The sequence below is a fragment of the Peromyscus californicus genome, unplaced genomic scaffold (assembly GCF_007827085.1).
Source record: "Peromyscus californicus insignis strain IS unplaced genomic scaffold, ASM782708v3 Scaffold_6__1_contigs__length_162567912, whole genome shotgun sequence".
Lineage (NCBI taxonomy): Eukaryota > Metazoa > Chordata > Mammalia > Rodentia > Cricetidae > Peromyscus > Peromyscus californicus.
The window spans coordinates 144,663,798-144,685,689 of NW_026294584.1; the positions used below are offsets into that span (position 1 = coordinate 144,663,798).

Sequence of the window (21,892 nt, forward strand, 5' to 3'; positions counted from 1 at the left end):
TTAGAAACCATCAAGTTTCAGTTGTTTTTATCAAAATATGGTTAAAAATGTGAGGGCTCTAGAAAGGAGAAACTGCAGTCTGAAGAAACACTGAATTTTCTAACGGAATACCATCTTAAAGAAATGAATAGTAAAGCCGGGCGGTGGTGGCGCACGCCTTTAATCCCAGCACTCGGGAGGCAGAGCCAGGCGGATCTCTGTGAGTTCAAGGCCAGCCTGGGCTACCAAGTGAGTTCCAGGAAAGGCGCAAAGCTACACAGAGAAACCCTGTCTCGAAAAACCAAAAAAAAAAAAAAAAAAAAAAAAAAAAAAAAGAAATGAATAGTATGTGGTAAAAACACAGCTCTTACCAAAACAAGGTATGCCAAATGTTTCCTCAAACTTCTATGCCAAGCATTAGAAACAGCAGTCACGTCAGAAGGGGAGATCTAATTCTCCACTCTCTATTTCTCTTACCCTTCAAATGTTGTTATATTTAAACTCTAAACTGATCACTTTTGCTAAATTAGTGTGGTGATAATGAGATGTGGGACCCTAGAACCCAAGACTTCAAATCACAAGGATAAATATCTTATTTTGCTGAAAAACAGAACTGATGGACAAGAAGAGAGCTGACTTCCTTATAGAGTTCAGAATATTCCTACTGGCTCCCAGTTTCTTAAGCCCATTGGTTGATCTTTCCTTCCTCTTCATGCTTAGCTGATATCTCTTGGTGGGCTGCTAATTACAGTTTAGAGTTTCCTACCTGTATCTTGCTTATGCCCTCAGTGATTTCTAAGATGAACTTTTGAAACTGTGTGCACCTGGATGAGACAACTTGAGCCTGTCATTCCAACTGCCTGTGGGGCTGAGTCCGGAAGACTGCAAGTTCACGGCTGAATGGGCAAAAATTATCCGATATCCTAAAGAACTGTTTCTGTGCATCAATTATAAACAGAATGGGTGTGTGTCATCCAGAAATCTAAGACTTAAACGTTTCTTTTAACAGTGCATTAGAATTTATCAATTATATAAAATAATAGGTTTCATTAGGACATTTGTATATGCATATAATTTACTGATCATCTTTAATCCATTATTAAAATATCCTGTCATCCCTTCCTTCTGTTACCTGTCCAGTACTTCCTAAACGTCCTACTTTGTTGTATTATCTGTATTGTTTCCTTTTTCCTTTAACTATTCGTTACATGTTTGCATGTGTATACATATGCAATCTGTGATTCCATTTAGCATTGTGCTCATACATATGTTTTAGAGCTGACCACTTGGTATTAGAAACACATTTATGGGCACATCCTGAGGAGAGATTTGTTTTCTCTCTCAGCTGTCATCAATTGCCTGTTGTAGCAGGAATCTTTAAGAGTCTTATTAATAAAATCAAACCTGTGGCCAGTTATTTCGGTGAATGCTGGAAGATCAGAGAGACAGAACAAGCCACAGCTAACCTCACCTGGCCAACTTCTCAGCTGATCTTGTTTCCTCAGACTGGAAGCCTCTGTGTCCTCATATCCAAATGGCTCTCAGCTGAACTATGCTGCTCAAAACCTAAAAGCTTAAGCAGCCAAATGCTTAGCCAGCCAAATGCTGCTACTTCCTGGTCTTCACGCCTTATATACCTTTCTGCTATCTGCCATCACTCCCTGGTATAGATTATAGGCTCACTTTCTGGGATTAAAGGCGTGAGTCACCATGCTTGGCTGTATCCTTGAACACATGGATTTCTGCATCTGGAATGCTAGGATTAAAGGCATGTGCTACCACTGCCTATCCTAAGTATCTAGTGGCTTTTCTGTTCTCTGACCCCAGATAAGTTTATTAAGGTACACAATATGTTGGGAAACACAGTACCACCACAGCCTGTAGTTCATCATCTAGGAGTGGAGTCGTGTGTAGATTTCCCTGTCCATATTGGCATGTCCTCTGGTGTTGTGGTTGCGCATGTCTTGCTTAGGCTATGATATTCTTGTAATTGTCTGGGTGCAGCTTCCTTGTCTTGTAGAAGATGTCTCAAGTCTCTGTATTTTACAATCGTTTTTCCTCTGTTTAGAGATGTTCCCCAAACCTCAAGTCTCTGTATTTTACAATCGTTTTTCCTCTGTTTAGAGATGTTCCCCAAACCTTAAGTGTAGAAGTTGGTTTGTATTCTGAAATTTTACTTAAAACATTAGAGGTATCATTTCTTTGTTTCATATGGTGCCCCAGGTTATGGCTAGTGGTGGACCATGGGATGGTCCTGGTGATGATTTTGATGTCTTTAGGAGTGCTCAATCTCCTTACATCTCATTGCAGTGGCTCTCGGGATCCTTTGCTTACTTCTGATGATGGCAATCTCGGTGTGGCTGATATACAGTGAGTAATTCAAATACATCATTTGCCTAGGTAATGCCAACAGACACTAGTTATGCCACAAAGATCATACTTTGTCCATCATTTACTGTCACCAGGTGACATTTCAGGTGGCATGGTATTTGTAAGTTTTTTATTTTCCTCTGGACCCCTGAACTCTTGGACATTACAGTGACTGGGACTGCCTTGGACTGCATTATTCTGTCTTACTCGTGATCATGTTCCTTCTGATAATAGATGTGTTGGTGATATTCTGGTTTTGGAACTCAGGTTATTATGAATCTCATATATGCATGCTGTAAGAAACAGCTATACAAAATGAATTATGTCATTTTGTGGACTTTCCCCCAGCTCATATTGAGAACATGATTAAGTGAAAAGACTGAATCTGTACACAGAAGTAGAAGTTCTGGAGCTTCAGCTTTATCTTTCATTTGATGCCATCACATCCTTAGAGAAAACCGCTCATGGGCCAGGCTCCACCACAGCTGTATATCTGCGCATTGTTGTCTGTCCTCCTGTGGGTGGTCCATCTGCTCCAGTGATAACTGTGCTATTACTTCTTGGTTCAAATTTTCATGTCGTGTTAGGTTTCTCTGAACATTTTACTTATGTATTTATTTGATAGTTTTGTGCTATGAAAACAATGAATTAATCAGAACATATGGAGCTTCCACTGTAATATTATTTAGCTGTTTCACCTACTTTACATTGAAGTTGACAATAGAAATTCATGTTTCCATTTTTATAGTGAGTTAATTGAAGAATTACTCTTTTAGTGTTGAAATAACAATTAAAATGATGATATATGTTGGGTGTCAATGTAAAGCTTTTTCTCAAATTGTGAATTTGATATTTACTCCTTATGGGCATTTTTAAAGTTATGTCTGCTACTAATTTTAGTTTTGTAGTATAGTCAAGAAAAATATGAACTGCAAAAAACCCTATAAAACCTCACTCAAAATTATCGCATACTGCTAAATGACAACTACTTAAAGGAAGAAATACTGAGAAATAAATCTAGAGAGTGTGATGACCTCAAACATCAAGTGAGATTGGCCTCCCTCAACAGAAAATAGAACAGATGCTATGGGAAAAGTAAGGTTTTATATTGCGTACAGCACACAGGTAAGGAAGGAATCTTGAATAAAGAGTTGCATTATTCTGTATTGATTCTTCTCCAGAAGATTTGAAGTCCAGTTAGCAGCTAACAATGCTGGTGATCCCTGAGTTAATGGGTGGGGTTGCCTTGTTTTCTGGAGGAGCCTACAAACCTGAAAATCCCCATTTGGATTCAGAAAATCTAAGTTTCTAGAACTCATTAGCTATCCTGTCTCCCACTGCTCCCAGGGCAAGGAAGCTCAGTCAGCAGAGCTCAGAATTCAGGTCGTTTTCTTGTGTGGGCAAATCTGAGTCCCCACTTCTATTTTTTTTTTTTTTTTTTTGGTTGTTTGAGACAGGGTCTCCCTGTATAGCTTTGTGCGTTTCCTGGAACTCACTTGGTAGCCCAGGCTGGCCTCGAACTCACAGAGATCTGCCTGGCTCTGCCTCCCAAGTGCTGGGATTAAATGCGAGTGCCACCACCGCCGGCTCGCCACTTTTTTTGTTGACAAAATGTGGAAGTTTCCAGTAAGAGAGTATTTACCAAATTCTTAGGGTGAAATGGACTTAAAGCATTTACATAGATGCAGTAATAAAAATAAATGTGTGTGTGTGTGTGTGTGTGTGTGTGTGTGTGTGTGTGTGTGTGTGTGTGTGTTTTTTCCTTCTGCCTGGGTATCAGAGAGTTGGCCTGTTTGTGACCATAGTGAAGCTCACTGCAGCACACACAGGAGCTTCTCCATGGTGACCACACTGGTGTATCTCTGTCACTGAATGACACAGAGATGAAAATATCAATCGTTACAAGGAACCTTTCTTTCCTTGCATCATGACTGGTTGATATTAATTGACACAGTTTATCATTCATTATTAAATATTTTTTTTCAAAAGTTAATGTTCACAAAGAACTCTTGAATATGATCTCACTGTGCATGATAGCAGGGGTTGATGATCTTCATTATTCAAGGACTAGTAATAGCTTTAAAACTGGTAAATTTTAAAATATGTGACAGAGAAAAAGAGGAAGTCCCCAAATAGTCATTGAGGCATTTCAGACTCATCAAAAATGTTTTATATTATTATTTTATAATAACATAACTACCATCTCTAAGTGGCCTTATGAATCTGCAATGCTTGTGATTAAAACACTGAGGCAGGAAGATTGCAAATTTGAGGACAGTCTAGGTGTCCAGCAAATTCCAAGCCAGCCTGAACTACAGAGTGATGATAATTCTTCTCAGAAAAACAAGGGTTTGACATAAAGTTTTATTAATAAACAATGGGGTGGAGGGTCCATAGCACAGACCAAACAAATACATCTTATTGAGATGTTCTAGCTGTGTAAACTACACATGTTTTAATGTATTCAAATTTGATACTTTGGGCATGTGAGTGTACCCTTGAAGGCAGGAAATCACCATCAAAAGCTTCCTTGTTTGTCTCTTATTTCTATTAAGGTAAGAGCATCTAACAGAGCACGGCACAGCTGTATGTGTACAGTAGCATGTGGGCCTCTGTGGGCACAGTGCATGACTGCAGACCTAGCATTGCATCATCCATGTAACTGCCTCTGAGCAGCCAGTGCTCATTTCCCCTCCCTCCAGCCCCTGGGATCTTACAAACCTCTGCTTCTTAGAACTGGGCTGTGCTGTAAGCCCCATCTGAGTGAAACCAAAAAGTGTGGTCCTGGTTCAAGTTTGTTTTACTTCGCATTCTGGGAATCAAAGGCGTACGCCATCACTGCCCAGTTCTTAAGATATTTGTACTCCTGCTACACTACAGTGTCCCTTTCCTTACATACCTACTTCATTCACTTTGGGGCTGTTGAGAGCTTTCATACTTTCTCATTCCTGGTCATGTTCATTCTGAGAACTTGGTGATAGTCTGCCTTCTGAGCTGAAGAGACTGGGAATCTTAGGTAAACATTCTGTGAGAAACAGCTGTGCTAAAGAAATGATGAACTTCTTTTCATTTTCCTCAGTCTGTAATGAGGACATGGTTGTGTAAAAAGACTAGATACATACAGAGACCTTAACACTTCAGCCTTATTAGATTCCTTTACATCTTTAGAGGAAATCACTCCCAAGATGTGCTAAAATACAGCTACTTATCTAGATATTATGCTTTCTATCTGGTCCTTTGAGAATTGTGCCATTTCTTCATGTTTCTTAATTCACATTTTCAGCAGATGTTAAAGGTTGACTGAATTTTTTTGTTAGATTTTTATTTGTAAGTTTTATGCAAAGAAAAAATGAAGAAATTGGAAGGCAATGTGCTTCCACAGTAATTTAATTCTGCTTCATTTTTACTTTATACTGAAGTTGTTGGTAGAGGGAAATTGATGTTTCCATTTCTTTAATAAGTTAGTTGAGGTGTTATTTTCTAAATAGCAATCAAAGTAATGATATATGTTGTCAACATGAGGCCTTTTTATATCATAAACTTCAATATTTATTATTTATAACCATTTTTAGATATATCTTTTGTTAATTTTAGTTTTTCAGTATACGCAAGAAAACCATGAACTACAGAAAAATCTAAACAACCCCAATCAAAGGAATACCACCATGCAAAATAACAACTGCTTAAATGAAACATTGAGAAGAAAGTCTACAGGGTGTGATGACTTCAAACATCAGAAGGAACCAGACACTCTCAATAGAAAACAGAATAGATGCTCTGGGAAAACTAAGGTCGTTTTTGATTGTGAACAGCACAGAGGTAAGGAGGGGATATTGAATATAGAATTGCATTATTCTGTATTGATTCTTCTCCAGAAGATTTGAAGTCCAGTTAGCAGCTAATAATGCTGGTGATCCCTCAGCTAATGGGTGGTGTTTCCTTGTCTCATGGAGGCACCTAAAACCCTGGAAATCCCTGTTTGGATTAGGAAAATATTAGTTTCTAGAACTCAGTGGCGATCCTGTCTCCCACTGCTCCCAGGGGATGAAAGCTCAGTCAGCACAGCTGAGAATTCAGGTCGTTTTCATGAGAGGTCAAATCTGAGTCCCCATTTCGTTTGTTGACAGAATGTGGAAGTTTCCAGTAAGAGAGTATTTGCCAAATTCTTAGGGTGAAATGGACTTAAAGCATTTACATGGATACAGTCATAAAAATAATTGTGTGTGTGTGTGTGTGTGTGTGTGTGTGTGTGTGTGTGTGTGTGTGTGTGTGTTCTCCTTCTGCCTGGGTATCAGAGATCTGGCCTGTGTGTGACCATAGTGAAGCTCACTGCAGCACACATGGAGCTTCTCCATGGTGCCCACACTGGTGTATCACTGTCACTGAATGATACAGAGATGAAAATATCAATCATTACAAGGAACCTTTCTTTCCTTGCATCATGACTGGATAACATTAATTGACACAGTTTATCATTCATTATTAAGTATTTTTTTTCAAAAGTTAATGTTCACGAAGTACTCTTGAATATGATCTCACTGTGCATGATAGCAGGGGTTGATGATCTTCATTATTCAAGGACTAATAATAGCTTTAAAACTGGTAAATTTTAGAATGTGTGACAGAGAAAAAGAGGAAGTCCCCAAATAGTCATTGAGGCATCTCAGACTCATCAAAATGTTTTATATTATTATTTTATAATAACATAACTACCATCTCTAAGTGGCAGCATGAATCTGCAATGCTTGTGATTAAAACACTGAGGCAGGAAGATTGCAAATTTGAGGACAGTCTAGGTGTTCAGCAAATTCCAAGCCAGATTGAACTACAGAGTGTTGATACCTCTTCTCAGAAAAACAAGGGTTCGACATAAAGCTTTATTAATAGAGAATGGGGGTCCCTAGCACAGACCAAAGAAATAAATTATCTAGAGGTTGTAGCAATGTAAACTACACATGTTTTAAAGCATTCAAATTTGATACTTTGGGCATGTGGGTGTACCCTTGAAGGCAGGAAAAAAGGAAATCACCATCAAAAGCTTCCTTGTTTGTCTCTTATTTCTATTAAGGTAAGAGCATCTAACAGACCACAGCACAGCTGTATGTGTACAGTAGCATGTGGGCCACTGTGGGCACAGTGTATCACTGCAGACCTAGCATTGCCTCATCCATGTTACTGCCTCTGAGCAGCAAGTGTTCATTTCCCCTCCCTCCAGCCCCGGGATCTTACAAACCTCTGCTTCTTAGAGCTGGGCTGTGCTGTAAACCTCATCTGAGTGAAATCAAAAAGTATGGTCCTGGCCCTAGTTTGTCTCACTTTGCATTCTGTCTTCAAGTTCATGCATGCTTCCAACTTAATTGTAGACTTCTAAGAAAGGGAGGTTTTTACAAAGGCCTGCTGTCTCATTAGTAATAAATCGGCTCATAACAGGACACTTAGACCTGACACTCAGTGAGCAGCAGTCAGGAGTCACCTGAGAGACTCTTACTACACAGTTGGTCACTTAGGTCAGGATTTCTCTTTAGGGCGTTAGATGTGAAAATGTTTTCATTCTATAGCCCAGGCTGCCTTGGAACTCACCATATATATTCAAGGCTGGCCTGGAATTCACTGCTTAACCTAGGCTGACTTCAAACTGGAGGTGAACCTCATGCCTCAGCCTATGCAGTGCTGTATTTGTAGGCAGGCATAAGTCATCATGCCCACTTGGATTTCTTCCCTGTCAAGGATAAATAGTATTCCTTTGTGTGTATATGATACATTTTCTCTATTGATTCATCCATAATGAACACTTAAAATTTATCCATATCTCTATTATGAACAGTACTGCATAGAACATGGGTGTGCAGGGGTCTCAGCATTCTAGTGTCTCACTTTTTGAGAGCTGTGAGGTTTTACTTAGTTATAGATTTGTAATAAATATATTCTTCTGTAGCACAAATCCTAATAGGTCTTATAATAGAAACCTGGAGACATATATTGAGGTAAAAGCTGAAAGATCAGAGGAAACAAGCCACAGCCACTTCTCATCTCACCAACTCCTCGGCCAAAAAGAGAAGATCCTGTCTCCATGAATCCTCAGACTGAATGCCCCTGAGTCTGATGTCCACTTGCCTTATATTCTTTTCTCTGCCCAGCCATATATATCTCTCCCTGTCTCAACCTTCCTAGTGCTGGAATTAAAGGTGTGTGACTCCCAGGTACTGGGATTAAGCGTGAAAGCCATCACTGCCTGGCTCTGTTTCTCTTTTTGGCTGGATTAATCTTATGTAGTCCAGGGTGGCCTTGAAGTCACAGAGATCCATCTGCCTCCGCCTATAGTGCTAGGATTAAGGGTGTGTGCCACCACTGCCTGACCTCCATGGCTAACTCTATGACTAGCTCTGCCCTAGATCTTCAGTCAAGCATATACAAAATATCACCACAGTCCTAATAACAGAATACCAGAAAATAAGAATTTTCACCATTCCCTTCTCTGTTGTAGGGAAACCTGTTGATGGACACTTGTTCTGCTGTGGCATAAAATGTTATTATTTCATCATGGACAATAAACGCTGGAGTGGATGTAAACAGACCTGCCAGGATTGCAGCTTATCCCTTTTGAAGATAGATGATGATGATGAACCGGTACCATAGACTCTTACAGGCTTCTTTATTCTTAGACTCCTTCTCGAACACTTGAGAGTGAAATATTGAGCACAGATATTTTTTAAAAAAAAAAGAGTCCTTCAGCAGTTGTATGTGGTTTTCCTGTAATTCAAGCAAAAATCATACAGTAAGAGTTTTCCAGTCCATCCTTCCTACTTCCTATTTAGTGTCAGGACACAGGGTGTTATGAGGAGACTCATTTCTAAGGAGACAGTCCTGTCTTTGCAATCTCCTCCCTTTGCCAGGAATCTGTGAACTAATCCTGCAGAGAAGCATGTTTTCCCTGAATAAGTTTAGCCCTTTGGTATAGCACATCTTGTGACTGACAGTTATTTATCTCCATAGAGTGCCACCTACACCCAGAGAGACCATGGTCCAGAGTTTGCTCTTTGCAATCCAGAAGTGAGATTGTCTGAGATGGGTAACTGGATGACAATAGAGAAAGTAACTGAGATCTGTGACAATCTGCCAAATGGAAATTATATGAGAACCAGGAATTAAACAGTTTTTCCTGTTAGTTGAATTTCACTGAATCTGCCCATAATATTTACTTCCTAATATTCTTATATTTCATAAAAAAAACTATCTTTGGAAATGAACATTTAAAGGAAAACAAGTGGCCAGGATCCTGACATTAACTGTTTACTTTTGTTACTAAAAAAGTTTCTTCAAATACATAGAGGGTATTTTTCTAGAGAAATGGTTGAATAATCAGCTTGAAAACTTTGTCATTTAGAATATGATGCACAATTTTTTCACCAATTTAATACATGTCTGAATAATTACATCATAAAATAAATTTTTATGTCAAGTAATAATATAATTTTTCATTTGATACAGTAAACATGGGTAAATTTAAACTTATATCATAAAATATATTCAGTAATTTTATTAGGTATCATTCCACTCATGTGTCACATATAAGACACACTATTTACTTCCAAGTATCTCACACTTCCTCAAGTTCTGTCACTTTGGGATCTAAGTAACAGCATGGCTTCATTGCTGGAACATGGAGGATAGCACACAGCTTTTCACAGAGGACTTGGACTTATCATCTGGATTAATTAGTTTTTTTAGAAAGGGGGGGTCACTTAAGTTGAACACTTCCCACATGCTTCTGTGTTCTTCTAAAATGTGTATTTGAATAATTTAATAAAGTGTTGGGCTTACTTAAGGAGCCAGGGTCTGAAGCTGGGAGACTGTGAGTTCAGTGTTAGCCTTGTCTACACAGTGATATTTTCTCTGAGAAACACGGTCACAAATCATTTCCTGAATCCAGTATCTCTAGACACCTGAAGTTTTCATTTTAAATAACTTATGTAACTGTCATAGGTTTTTACATAAATGAGCTACTAGTGGGAAACCACTTTAAAAATGAACTTGGAGGGACTGAAGTGCTGGAGGACAGGACAGCAGAGAAATGATACAAGAATAGCTGGGGACTGTTACCCTGTTCTTTTCTTACCAGGCAGACATTTTATCACAATATGTGTTATTTCTCTTACAGAAGTTCTTACAGTCCCATGTTACTGCACACAGATACTGGATTGGATTAAAATATAATACAAGCAAAGGGGAATGGCAATGGACTGTCGATGGCCCATCTAAATTGTGAGTTTCCTGAACCCTCACACTCTAACAGTGGTGCAGAGTTGGAAGGAGGGTTGCAAAGGCTTTTCTCTCATTTCCCATGGCTTTCCTCATTTTCTATGGAGTTCACAGGTCAGGATAAGATGCATAAGACAGTGTTTGAGCAAGTGTTAGACAGGGAAGAGGAATAGTTTAGAAGCTGACTGCTAGTGATGTCATACTGAACACAGCTCTGGGTTATGTGTTCTAAGATGCAGAGGACACAAAAAACCAAAGATTAGGATCATGTGAAATAACTTGATCATCATGAATGATATTATGAGTGTATCTTAAACATACACTTGACTTGTTTCTGTAGTTAGCTTATATAATTATTAATTTATAAATATAAAAACACAATATATATGCAATCATGATGAAATAATCTACTTTTCTTTTCAAGGTTGCCGTAGTCTATAAGCTCTAAGTTCGTTCTGATTTTCTTTGATTTTCTTTATTAATACCATTTCTTAAAATTATCATACATATACAGAATGAAATATGATCATATCATCCACTACTTGCCCTCTCAACCTTCCCCTGACTGTACCTAAGGTGTTCCCATCTAACTCATGTTTTCTTAGTTGATACTGTCCACAGGTGGAAGTTTGTAGACCATCCACTGGAGCAAGGACACCTCCCATTGGCCACAAACTTAATAAGAATGTGTCTCCCGTTTCCAATAGCAGTCAACTAATAATACTATCTCCTTAAGAGATAGAGGGCCCCTCTCCAACTATACTGGAATTTTGGCTGGCCTGATCTTGTTCAGGTCTCATATAGATTACCACAGCTGCTGTGAGTTTGTGAGTAGGAAAGCCTTGTCATGTCCAGATTGCAGGATTTCATAGAGCTTTTCTTATCATCAGGCTCTTATATTTTTTCCCACTTTCTCTCTCCTGCTGTTCCCTGAGTTTTGGGATGGTGTTGAAGGGAAGGGAGTTGAAGTTGTCTTCATAGGGCTAGCTAAACACATTTTCTCTTCTCTTCTGAACTTTGACTAGTTCTGCTGCTCTGTACTGATTACTGCCTACTGCAAAAGAAGCTTCTCTGACCAAGGTCGAGAACAGCCCAGGTCTAGGCCATAAACACTTGTACTAAGAGTACAGTTTGACTACATGCCCACTTATCAACATGATTGTAGCAGTTTCCACCCTAGGGCCCTTGACCTCCACATTCATGGGCTTTTGATTTGGATTACAATAGCAAACACGATATCACTTATATATTAAAGATCTCAACTCTAATAAGAAAACAGTTAGTTATCCTATAACAATGGTACCATTGGGAACATCTTGCCTAGCAGGTCAGTATTGAAGAACGCAGGCTTCAGTGCTGGGTAAGACCATTCATATCTCTTCTCCCCAGCAGCCTGCAAATCACCTTCTCATCCTTTGAAAAATAGCTCAAGGAAAGAAGTTTCCTGATCCATTTGAAATTGATTACTCTGTGTCCTGACATCACAGTGTGTGGTGTCTTAGCAATCAGGTCTTACCATGTAGTTATGGTTGGTAACCAAAGGTAATGGCAATATGCTGTGCTGGTGTGGAGACCTCTGTAGTCTCTCTGACCAATAATTCCTCTGGATGTATCTCCTGCTTTATACTTTGATTTTCATTTAATAACTCATGTTTTCTGTGGTTTGTAGCCCGAGTTTTCTGGTCCTGCCTGGCCCACGGTCAGGACAAATCTCTCTCACCCACCATTTCCACAGTCACTCAGACCCAACCAAGTAAACACACAGAGAACTATATTATCTGTAAACTGTATGACCATGGCAGGCTTCTAGCTAGCTGTTCTTACGTCTTAAATTAACCGATTTCTCTTAATCTATAAGTTGCCACGTGGCTCCTGGCTTACGGATATCTTAACATCTTCTCATAGCGATGGCTGGCTGTGTCTCTCTGACTCAGCCTTCCTGTTCCCAGAATTCTCTGATTGTCCCATCTATACTTCCTGTCTGGCCAATCAGCACTTTATTTATTAACCAATCAGAACAACACATTCACAGCATCGAGAACATCCCACCGCAGTGGTTCTAACTCTTTTTATGGTTATATTTTTCTTTTCAATTTCATTTTTCATTTGAATATATTTTGATCAGCACTCCCACCCTTTAAAATCTCAAGTTCTTTCTTTTTCTCTCCGCATAACAAAAACAAAAGTGAAGATAAAGTAAAAAACACCCAATCATATAAAAATATTAAAACACACACACACACACACACACACACACACACACACACAAACCCCAAACCACCAAAGGAACAAAGAGTCAACGTTGTGTTGGTCATCTGCAAGCATATTAACTAGTGGGTGTCCATAAGGCCTTTTTAAACCCTTAGTTTTGGTTAATCCACCTTTGATCCTCTCCTGTTCTCTATGCCCAGTACTATTGACATTTGATGTTTTAATTCTCAGAAATCCTCCCTCCATTTTCATATCACACATTACCATTCCTCCTGATTACTGATGTTTTTAGTAATACTATTATTAAAATTTCTCTCCTAGAAATTCTGTTTTTATCCAAAAATACCTTTGGCGTGTGTGTGTGTGTGTGTGTGTGTGTGTGTGTGTGTGTGTGTGTGTGTGCAGGTTTGTATATGTATATGTATGTATTTAAAAACAATGTTTATTATCCAACTCCTAGAACATAACCAATCAAAACAAATGAACAAAATACCGAAAAATACTGTTCTCTTTTGGGGGGTTGTCTTTTTTTACAATTTTTAAAATTTATTCCTGGGGGGTGGTAGTGCAGGCTTTTAGTCTCAGCACTTGGTGGCAGAAGCAGGCAGCTCTCTGTGAGTTCAAGGCAAACATTGTACACAATGTGAATTCCAGGACAGCTAGCACTGTTAACACAGAAACCTGTCTTGAAAAACAAAACATAATTAGTTAATTAATTTTTTCCAGTCCAGTCACAGTCTTCCCTCCTTTCTTCCTCTCCTCCCTTTTCTTCCCACACTCTAATCCACTCTTTTTTCTGTTCAGAAAGGTCAGGTCTCCAATGACATACCAGCCAGGCATGGTATATCAACTTGTGGTAAGACTAGGCACCTCCTCTTATTGAGGAAGGATAAGGCAACCCAGTACGAAGAGGGGTCCTCTTTTTGTACACTGTGAAGATGTGTCACTGTTACTAGTTTAATACGAAGCTGAACACTCAATAGCTAGGCAGGATTCCCAGGCACAAAGGTTGCTAGGAAGAAGGGAGGAGACATAATGAGTCACCAGCAGACAGAGAGGGAACAGACATGGAGGATGAGAAGTAAAGCCATGAGTCATGTGGCAACAGGTACATGAATATAAATGGGTTAATTTAAGTTATAAGAGCTAGTTAGAAACAAACCTAACCTATCAGCTGGGCTTTTGTAATTGATAATAAGTCTCTGTGTCATTGTTTGAGAGCTGGTAGCCCAAAAGAAAAGTCCATACACAGGTCCCCAAAGCAGGTAACAGAGTCAGAGAAAGCCCCTACTCTCACTGTTAGGAGATCCACAAAAGAAAAAAAATAAAAAACCAAGCCCCACACCTGTCACATATACACAGTGGGCTTAGGTCAGTCCTATGCAGGCTCCCTGGTATTTGGTTCAGTCTCTATGAGTCCCTGTGAGCTCAGGTTAATTGATTCCATGGTTTTCTTGTGCCACTCTGGCTCTCACAATCATTCCTCCCCTCTTCTACAGGATTCCCCAAGGTCTTCCTGAGGTTTGACTGTGTGTCTCTTCATGTTTCCATCTGTTGCTGGGTGAGACCTCTCTGGTGGCAATTAGGCTAGGCAACAATCTATGAGTATAGAAGACGATTATGAATCATTTCATTCACTTTTTTTCCAGTAGTGTTCAGCTCTATCCTAGGTCTCTGGACTACCTGGCCTCTGGGTCCTGGTCCTCCAGGCAGTGTCATGGGTGGGCTCCTTCTCATGGTATGGGTTTCAAGCTTGACAGTCATTGGTTGTCTATCCCCATAATTTCTACACCACCTTTACCCTAGTATCTCTTTGTAGGTAGGGCAAACTGTACATTGAAGGTTTTGCAGCTCAGTTGGGGGTCTGAATCCCTCCATTGGATGTCTTACCTGGTTATTGGATATGGCCTGTTCAGACTCTGTTTCCCCCATTGTTAGGACTGTTAGCTAAGGTCACCCTCATAGATTCTTGGGAGTTTCCATTGCATTAGAAATCTAGCTCATCCCAGAGATGACCCTCATTCCAGTTGTCTTTCTCTGGACTCTCTTTCTTCATCTTCCCCACATGATCCCTCTGGTTCTCATGTCCATCCACCCCAATCCAGAACACCCCTCCCTTCCATCAGCAATGTCTATTCTATTTCCCCTTCACAATGAGATCCATTGACTCTGCCCCCCTTGAGCCCTCCTTGTTACTTAGATTAACTGGGTCTTGGGATTGTAGCATGGCTATCCTTTAGTTTATAGCTAATATCCACCTATAAGTGAGTACATACCATGTTTGTCTTTCTGGGTCTGGGTTACCTCACTCAGATGATCTTTTCTAGTTCCTTCCACTTGGTGGCAAGTTTCATGGTGCCATTGTTTTTTTTGTTTGTTTCTTTGTTTCTTTGTTTCTTTGTTTGAGACAGGGTTTCTCTGTGTAGCTGTGTGCCTTTCCTCGAACTCACTTTGTAGACCAGGCTGGCTTGCAACTGACAGAGATTAGCCATTGTTTTAACTGGTCCATAATACTCCATTGTGTAAATGGACCATATTTTCTTTATCCATTCTGCTTTTGATGGATGTCTAGGTTGTTTCCAGTTTATGGCTGTTACTATTCTGATCTGCCCCTTGGAAACCAATGTTAGTATTCTGACCCACCTGATGGTATTGATGTGGTCCTGATGTAAAAACCTCATTCTAAGGAAAAACTCCTCCCCCTTCCTCTCTCTCTTCCACCTGTTTCCTCCATGAGATGTGCACCCTTGACCTCTCTCTCTCTCTCTCTCTCTCTCTCTCTCTCTCTCTCTCTCTCCATATCTCTCTCTCTCTCTCTTTCCTATCTTTCTCTTCATCTCTTTATTATAATAAACTCTCCACATGAACGCAGTGTCTCGGTTGTGAATTATTTCCACCACCACTGCCATAGCCGCGATGCCACATGGCATGCATCTGCCCAGCTCACCACTGTATCTGCCCACTATGTTTATCTGCACTCTTGGAATGCCCTTGGGAGACCCTCACATGCAGTAATTCATGACAATGACTATTATAAATAAAGCTGCTACGAACATAGTTGAGCAAATGTCTTTGTGGTAGGATGGAGCATCCTTTAGATATATGCCCAATACTGGCATAGCTGGTCTTGAGGTAGATTGATTACCAATTTTCTGAGAAACAACCATGTCACTTTCCAAAGTGGCACATAAGTTTTCACTCTCACCAGAAATGGAGAAGTTAATTATAATTTTTAAATATCTTTTATATCATTAAATAATCATTTTAATTTTAATTTTGTTGTTTTTAGGTAGCAATTCATGTGTCCCAGGCTGACTTTGAACACCTGATCCTTGTGTTTCCAACTTGTAGGTGCTGGGACAGCTGGCAGGTGTGACTGTGCCTGTCCTGTACTTTGTCTCTTGAAAGATAATAAGTATCCTTATTTTATAAGTGTTAGATGGAAATCCTAATGTGTAGCTAGAGTTTTCCTGCCTGGCCCACAGTCAGGACAAATCTCTCTCACCTGCCAGTCCTACAGCCGCTCAGACCCAACCAAGTAAACACAGAGTCTTATATTGGTTACAAACTGTATGGCCATGGCAGGCTTCTTGCTAACTTTTCTTACAGCTTAAATTAATCCATTTCTATAAATCTATACCTTGGCACGTGGCTCGTGGCTTACCAGCATCTTCACATGCTGTTTCTCATCGTGGCGGCTGGCAGTGTCTCTCCCAGCCTTCCGCTTCCCAGAATTCTCCTCTCTCCTTGTCCCGCCTATACTTCCTGCCTCGCCACTGGCCAATCAGTGATTTTTTATTGACCAATCAGCAACACACTTGACATACAGAACATCCCACAGCACTAATGTCTAAAATTTTATGCACTCAATGTACTGTTTCTGCTGAATTTTTTTTCATGATGTCATTTTCTTTGAGGCATTTACTGAATTTCTTCTTCATTGGCTGAAGAAATTATCTGAAGCATGTTATTCATAGTAGTAACTGTCTCAGGAAGCTTTTACTCAGTGCCTGGGAACATGACAGGTCTGGTCACTTCTTTTTGAATGTGGTCCAGCCAGTGCAGACAGCTCGGTTCCACATCAGCAGGAAAATAATTTCCTCTCTCTCCTCTAAAGATACTCTCATGCAGGCTGTCACAGAGGTGGCCAGAGGACAGAAACAGACAGTCTTACAAGATGTTTTAATATAATCAAGCACACAGATTATTATTGTTGGTATATTAGTTTTGTTTTTCTATTGGAGTATCATTTCATACAAGCTAGCCCCACTTGTGCATCTACCTCCCAAGCACCAGGATGGATGCTGTCTTCTACCATGACTGACCACAGAGTTAATGAATTTATTTACAGCCTACAGCACCATACAGAGTCAGAGATGGGCAAATGGTAGCATTTGGAATGAGGTGCCAGTGGCTGAGAAAATGACTGCATCTAGGTGGTAATATCATTGTAGACCTTTACTATGCTACAAAACTGACCCTGATGATGGTATGATTACTAGGGCTGGAACTGAGGATTCTGTATAAAAGCCTGGTGTTGAGAAGATTTATTTCACCATGAGAAGCATTTTCTCTAGTGGGAAGAGACAGTAGCTTGGACATCTGTTTCAATGTCCAGTTCTAGTAGACCAAGTGAACAGCTATTAGATTAACTTGTCTTCCTTGTGGAGAGCTCCAAATGGGCATCTCCATAGAGGTAAAATAAAGAGGTCATGATGCAGAATGTGTGCTCCATGTGGATCTTGTGAATAGTCAGTGTCTACTGGGTCTTTCCTCTTCACTCATGTTTAAAACACATGCTTTATTGATTGTACTCATAACGGTGTCTCATGGCTCTCTAATGTGTATACTCACTCCTATTGTACCTCACCTGTTCTGTCTATACCCCAAAGGCCAGTTAGTTTCATTTATCTTCTTTTGCTGTTCCTATGGTAAATCTAAACACACTATTTCTACCTGGCATGAATCCAGGGAACACAAATGATGATCTTTTGTTGAAGCTTTATCCCTTTCACATCACAACCCATGGAGTTTGGTGGATTTCATTCCCTGTTTTATCCTCTTTTATACATATTCTTATCAGCCTTACCTGGATAAATCTCAATGTGTTGCCCAAGCCAAGAAACCCTGTCCTGTGTGTCACATACATTTATATTTTTCTAGTTTTTAAAATGTCTTTATTCCAAAAAGCATCATAGGAAATAAACTTTAGTGTAAAATGATCTTTTGGTGATACTAAAAGTTAAATTTACTTGTAGATGAAAAATAAACAATGTGGAATAGATATTGAATTCAATTGTGATCAAGGGAATATTTTTATTTTTTATTTTTATTACATTTATTTATTTTTGGGTGAATGTATGCATGTGTGTTCCCATGTCACAGCACATCTGTAGTTAGAGGCAGTTGAAGGAGTCACTTTTCCTCTTCTACTCTGTGATATCCAAAGTCTGAACTCAGACTGTCAAGTTTGGTGGCAATGTCTTCTAGCCACTGATCTGTGTCACTGGCCCAAGACCTTTTTAAAATGAGTTTAGGGAAAACAAAAAACCTTTAGTAAAACACAATTAATTCTATATTCTGTATATTTTGGTCAATAAAAATTGTTTTTAAAATCATGACCTGCATCACATCAATACAAGTTTCAAATTTTAATAACTGCCCATTGTATGTTTTGTTTTACAGTAATTTGACAATGGTGAAACTATTACAGAAAGATGGAAACTGTGCATATCTCAGTTTTGGAGGTATACATGATGGTGACTGTGCTATAAACCGCCCCTGTATCTGTGAAAGGAGAATGGATAAATTCCCTGGTTCCATGTATAGTGTGAAGGGAAAGTAAAAATGGACATTTTGGGGCTGGAGAGATGGCTCAGCGGTTAAGAGCACTGACTGTTCTTCCAGAGGTCCTGAGTTCAATTCCCAGCAACCACATGGTGGCTCACAACCATCTGTAATGAGATCTGGTGCCCTCTTCTGGCCTGCAGGCGTAATGCAGGCAGAACATTGTATACATAATTAATAAATAAATCTTTAAAAAAAAAATGGACATTTTGTCATTTGTTGGTATCCTGTGATGATTTGTGACTACTTGATGACTGAATGCATTGACCGAAGGACTCAGTCAGCTGAGCAAACATGGCAATGAGCTGGAAAGAGAAGAAATGTTCTACTGAAATCTAACTTAACACACCAGAAGCTTTCTCCCTTCCTGCTAAACACAGCAGCTCATGTCTGGAGAATGGATGCCCTTTGTTCCAAGCCCTGAGGAATCATCCTTTGTTTCCTGAATGACACAAGAACCAAATCCAGAATGCTGATAATAACTCACATAACTGACTCATCATCCCTAGGATAAACCTTTCCAATATTCCATTGCTTTGACATCACAATTAAGAACTGTGATGCAGTTTTGGGGTTCTATATTTGGTTGGTTAGTTAGTATGTGTTATTTTTTGCAGGTAGAAGAACTTATGTTTAGAAAGGATTTATTTTCTCTATTGATGAATAGTTTCTAGGCTAGTTCAAGAGACTCATACAACCATACATAGTACATATGTGTTCTCATTCTCTCTCTCTGGCTCTGGCTCTCTCTTTCTCTTTCTCTTTTTTTCTCTATCTCTCCTCTCTCTGTTTCTCTGACCTATTTGCTGGCAAATTGAAAACCCATGGATACAGTAATATTCACTGAGGCCATCTGGATGTCATGACTCAGACTTATTATCTCATAAGTACTTGAACTTGAATACAGTCTAGGCTGCATTGTGTGTTTGAAGCCATCATGGGCTACAGAAGAGACAATGTCTCATGAAGCATATTAATAATGATGATCACAATAATAATAGTAAACTGTCCATAAATATTTTCAAAGCCATTCCTGTTATAGCATCATAGGAAAAGATATGACAATAAATTTAGTATCGATCTAGTCATATGATCTCTTCCATAATCCATATTAATAAATGTCAGTTTTCTGAGTTATATCACTGTTGATATTTCTTCACATTCACTATCATCAGTGCTTTCCCTTGTAATGTCCTTTAGTTCTAAAATGGTTATTGACTTATGATGTCTTTATGTTTTTGACTCTGACATTAAAAATATCAAATTTGACTTTGGAGTGTGTATGTAATCAAAATGTCCCCACTGTAAGTCATGAGAAATATGAGTTAAAAATATGTACATCTCTTCAAGAACCATTGTGGAGGCTAGTTTTATGTCAACTTGACATAAGCTAGATACATCTGAAAGGATGGAATCTCAATTGACAATGTGCCTCACTAAGATCTGACTGTAGGCAAGTCTTTAGCGCATTTTCTTAACTAGTGATTTGTAGATGTTGCAACCCCTGGGCTCACAGTCCTGGGTTCTATAAGAAAACAGGCTGAGCAAGCAAAGGGAAGCTTCCAGTAAGCAGAACCCCTCCATGGCCTGTACATTAGATTCGACCTCCTGGTTCCTGCCAGGTTTGAGTTCTTGTCCTGACTTCCTGTGATGATGAACAGCAATGCTGAAGTGTAAGTCAAATAAACCTTTCCTCCTCCATTTTATATAGCTTTGCCTGCTTGGAATATGTGTGTTTATACAAGTTAATTTAGTCTTTGACAATTTCATATATGAATCTAACACATTCTGGTCACACTCAGTCCCTGTGGCCTTCGATGCCTGCCCATCACCATCAACACTATGCCTGTAAATTCTTCATCCCGCATTCATGTCTTTTTTGTGGTTTTGTATTTGTTTTGCAACACACAGACTTTAACCTGGGACATGCACAGGCACATGGGTATGAAACTAGCCACTGGAGCCAGAGCTACTCAGCTGTGTCTACATCACTGAAGTTAGTAATTTAATCTCCTCCAAAAGCCATAGAGAGCCCATAGTTTCCTTTGGAGGATTGAGCCTCATGAGCCCCTCCCAATCTATGACTGATTGTTTATGGGTCGATCTTGTACAGACACTAAGCAAGCAAACAAAGAAGTTGTGACTTCATGATTGCCATAGCCATGTGATCCCCATAAATCTATCATGGCATTCCTCCCCATTGTTTATCTTTTTGGGTAATATTTTTCACCAGTGCTTATGTTTCTATTTGTAACAGATTAGCCTGCAGCTTTCTCTCCTTTTCTTTCTTCCCCCGTTTCATTTGTTTTATTTTCTGAGACAGGGTCTCACACTGTTCCTTTCATTGGCATAGAACTCAGGATGTAGCTCAGGATGGCCTTGATCTCTTGGCAGTATTCCTGTTCAAGTCTCTTTAAGTGTTACAATTCTGAATGTGAGTCATATAATTCTCTTTAAAAACATATTTAATTGTTTGTTTGCTTGCTTGTTTGTTTGAGAAAAGTTTTTACACTGTAGCCTTGACTGGCCTTAAATTCACTATATTGACCAGACTGATATTGAATTCACAGAAATCTGCCTGCCTCTGCCTCTCAAATGCTGGGATTAAAGGTGTGACCCATCACAGTTGGCCCTTTTCTGTTTAGGATATGGAGAAAACACTGGCCTTAAAAGTTTCTTTGGAGTTTTCAGAAGTCATTCTTGTATATTTGAAAGTTTAATTTTTGGAAGGATATGTTTTTTCTTTTCTTAAATATTTGGTCACCAAGTTATAAGCTGGGCCTGAAGATATCTTTGGGGTAAGGTATTTACTAGATTAAGAACATAATTTATTTAATGGATGTAACACAGTTTAGGTTTTCTATCTGTTAATTTGGGTAAAATTCATCTTTTAATGTATTTGTGACTTTTGTTAAAATTATTAAATTTCTATTATTTTTCTAACTGTGTTAGTGTCTTAGGGTTGTACTAATGAACAGCACACACTTGTGGCTTAAGAAAAAACAATGTTTATTCTCTTACTGTGTGGAGTCCAGATTTTGGTTTGCTCATTTATATTTGATTTTGTGGTGTTAGGATTTCATATCCCAGCCTAGCTTCAAACTCACTCTACAGAGGAGAATAGCTTTGAGTTGTTGATCCTCCTTCCCTGACTTCCTCAGTGTTGAGATTACATGTGTGTAACCAAGCTCCACCTGGTAACCCAGATGTGTACCATCTGGTTTGA

At 39.3% G+C, this 21,892-nt stretch overlaps 1 pseudogene; it reads left to right on the plus strand.

Annotated features, from left to right (window-relative positions):
* Positions 1–18,664, plus strand: part of LOC128099785 (killer cell lectin-like receptor 2) — a 45,186-nt pseudogene extending 26,522 nt beyond the window's left edge.
* Positions 18,665–21,892: the final 3,228 nt, after the last annotated feature.